Below are 4,333 nucleotides of genomic sequence, written 5' to 3'. Positions count from 1 at the left end.
GATGGTAAGAGGAATGTTTTAAGTATATCCATAACCCGATTTAATATTTTTGAAGTACGTATAAAAACTATCCAAATGTAAAATAATGAAGATTTATGAGCTGAAAGTTGAGCATTGGTGACAATGGTGAGTGAGAAAGAGGAACTTGTGTTTAAATATTAATCACCAAGATTAATTGTTAGAAGCACTTGTTTTTGTAGTATTTATTGTTAGCCCTCGAAGTAATTGCCATGACAAAGAGGCTAGATCTGTAGTATTTTTAAATCATTAACAATAATTTTATTTGCCGATCTATGAGATCCTGATCATCTACCACAGCCTCTGGCTGCAAAAATACTGTTTAGATCTGATTGGATTGCCATAGGACCTGGTGTCAATTCAAATTATATGTTTTATTAATTTAATTATACGATAAAAGCATGTAAATATCATAAACATAAAATCAAACGGAAAATTACAAATAGAAAATGACAGTATGTGAGTATAGATGGCAAAGCTAAGCAAAAAACCATGCTTAGCTCCACCACGAAAGCCATCGACACCACCAAAATGCACTGCTTCTTTCACATTTTCTGGCTCGCCTGGTTTAAATCTCTGAGCTGCAACGCTCTGCTCCTCCACACCCAGTCGCCTTCTGCCAATTGCTGATACTGTTCACTTATAATCCCATGAGGTGCCATAAGAAGGGGCCCATGAGCCGAGGTTATTAGGCGTCTCAGCCCAGTGAAAGATAACAAGACGAAGCTAAAATCTCTTAACTGAGCCCAATAGTGTCTCAGCCACCAGCCCACAGAAACATAAAACTCGATAGAAAGTTAATGATTTATTCATATTGTGATATTTCCTTTTATATAGCACAATAACAAAAGCTTTTGAAGAAAAGCAGCATGAGACTTCGTAGGGGGAAAAAAGAAGAAACACAAAACTTTTAATTTTCTTATTTAAAATTAATTTATTTTTATGTTTCTAGATCATGTTTAAATGTGTTAATATAAAACCTAATTTTAAAAAAATAAAAAAATATTATTCTAATATATTTCAAATAAAAAAAACTTTAAAAATATTCAATATTCACTACTGAACTTCAAAGCACCGTTGAAATCAAAACCATGGAAATTTGATTTTATTTGTCAATTTCATGCAACCACGTCTCGGCACTCAAACATTTTTTTTTTATTTCGTGTCATGCCCAAAAATCCGCTACCCATTTAGTTTCGGACAATGGCAGTCTAGTAACATGGGTCTTTAGACAGCCACTTGGCTTCACACGTGCATAGAGGGCCCCATTTTCCTATATTAAGTTACCTTAAATTTTACCCTTTTACAAGGGATCAACACATGGGGACAGTGAGAGATGCGTAAAGGGCGATCGTCATCCTCGATGATCTCATATTTGATATGATGGATTTATTTTTATTTTTATTTTTATTACCTGTAAGTAATATTTAATTGGCGCTCCTGATTAGCTTGTAAATAAACAAATAAACAAGCTAATCAGGAGCTCCAATTAAATATTGCTTACAGACAATATTTTTATATATGATGGCCCATGAATGCATCAATTTGTTTATTTATTTGGATGAGCAAACTAAATTGATTTTAACTATTTGTTTGTTGTTAAATAGTTTTTATTAAAAATAAATTATTATAAAATGAGTTATTTTTTTTATATTTGATAATATAATAAAAAATATATTAAAAAATATTTTTTAGTATTTAATTGTGCAAGTCCACTTTTTCTTCCCCGAGGGATATGATTATAACTTTATTGTGTATTTGTTTTTTTTTTAAACACTAAAAAAATCCTCTACGAAAGGTTAATAATTTTTTGCCTGAAAGGACAAAATAACATTTACACTGTAATAAAAGAAGGTGTTCAGAACAATTTATTTCAAATCAAATTTGCAAATTGCAATGACTAAATTATAATTTATAAAAGATAATTATACTGCTGCCATGAATAGGAAGATGTTTCTTAAAGATACAGTAAAACGGTTATGCCTTTTAATATGTTGTTCAATTGAATTCCCAAAGATGAAGATATGCTTTTTAAAATAGTTAATGGAACGAAGCATTATAAAATTATAAGATTACGGGTATTATGATTTGTATTTGATTGTATTTCTTTTTATTATTTAAGAAACTACTAACTTCTTCATGTAGAGCTGTTGATTTCAAGTTTTAAAACTTTAAAATAAATACCGGAAATATTTTCCATTTCCTTTCCATTAAAAAAAATTGGAAATAATTCATTAAAAAAAACTTTCATATCATGTAAAACCCTCCGTTCCCATTTATCCAAACACAAGATATTTATAGCATTTATAAACAAAAATAATTTTAAATTAATTAATAATTAAACTTTATAATCTATTTTAATTTGTTTTTTATGATAATATTTTGGTTTTAAAATTAAAATCATGAATTTTGGTATTTTAACCTTAATTTTGTTTTTTTATTTTCTTTTTAAGAGACTATATTAGTTTTATTACTTAGATTATGAGTCTTTCAATATTGGACTTATTTTATTGGGTTGTTTTTGTATCATGATTCAAGTCGTGGATTAATCTAATTAATTCATTCTCTTAAAAAAATGATTTTCTTGAATTAATATTATATTTAATTATAAATTAGGTTTTATGATTTATTTTTATTTATTTTTTATTATGTTATCCTGGTCTCATGACATAACAATAGTATTTAACAGTTAAGTCGGGTTAATTTAGTTTATTTTTATATTATTTTTTAATTAAAATTTTTATAAATTTCATCAATATTAGGTCCAATAGAGATGATTGAGAAATCGAGTTTATAATTTGTTTTAATTTTTTTATTAGGTTATTTCGGTTTCAAAACCAAAGTCATGGATTTGATAGGTTAACCTAAGTTAATTCAGGTTATTTTTTTATAAGGTTATTTCAGTCTAATAACTCGGTTCATGAGTTTGATGGATTGACTCAGATTATTTTTATATTTTTTTTAATCTCATCATTTAATATTAGGTTAATTAGGTACTAAAATTTATAATTTATTTTGAATAAAATTTTAAATTTATTTTGTTTAAAATTAATATTTTTTAGTATTTTTAGATCATTTTAATATATCAAAATAAAAAATAATTTTTAAAAAATAATTATAATTATACTTTTAAAACATCATAATGGCTAAACAACCATTTATCGTCTATGTATCTTAAATAAACATTTGAAAATGTAATGCAAATTATATTTTTAAAAAAATTATTTTTTTATTAATAATTATTTTTTTATATGTTTCAAATCATTTTGATACAATAATTTTAAAAATAAAATTTTAAAAATAATAAAAATATTATTTTAATATATATTAATATAAAAAAATAACCAGAGGTACACTCCAAACATACTTTAAAATTAATCTGCATTTTTTTTGTTGATAAAAAAATTCTGTCAAATGGAATGAGATTAATTGGCATCATAGAAAAGACAGTCAGTACTATTTTGACCATTTGATCATTTTTTTTTGGCTCGTTCTTCTTTGTTTTAGAAAATCTCAGCTAATCCACAATGACCTGTTGATCATATCAACAGAGAGAGAACTATCCCTTGTCACATGCTAAGAAAATCCCACGATCATTTAAAATCTATTGACAAACGCCAGGGTTCCTAATTACCAAGCTGGGTGGGTTCGACAATAATAACACAAAGACATCATTGTAATTATACATGCCTTCAGTTTAGAGCATCTTTATAGTTGAATGTAAATATTATCATTTATCTAAAAAAATGAGTTGCAAAACATGGACTTCAACCTGAAAATGTGTTGTCCTTGCATCATTGTATTGATGAAATCTCAAGCTTAGGAGTCCTAAATTAATGAACATGAAATAATTAGTAAATATGTTTCTCTTTCCAAATCAACTCATATATAGCCAAATAAATTATAAATTATTTCTTCTATTTTGAGAAGTAAATTAATTAGTCTTCTTTATTATAAAAACTAAGCATCTGGTCTCTCGACTGGTGTTTGATCGTGCTTAATTTAATATTAACTTATTTCAAATTATTTTCCCATTAATTTATGATCAAGATTGTTGTAATTCATTTTTGGGTCCTCGCGTAAAATATATATATATATATAGAAAAATAAGAAAATAATTAATAATTAATAATAATAATAATAACTAATTTAAAAATAATAACAGTAAAAAAAATAATAGTAAAAAAAAAAGATGTCAGAATGTTCAGAAAATGGTCAAAAATTAGTTGAGGAGGTTTACAATTACAAAGATTAAAATTTGGCAGTATTTTGTTAACTAATGAGAACCTTGTTGACAAAGAAAATTAATTTTAGG

This window comes from Populus euphratica, unplaced genomic scaffold (assembly GCF_000495115.2).
Source record: "Populus euphratica unplaced genomic scaffold, PopEup_1.0 scaffold336.1, whole genome shotgun sequence".
Lineage (NCBI taxonomy): Eukaryota > Viridiplantae > Streptophyta > Magnoliopsida > Malpighiales > Salicaceae > Populus > Populus euphratica.
Note: the sequence above shows the minus strand (reverse complement) of the source record.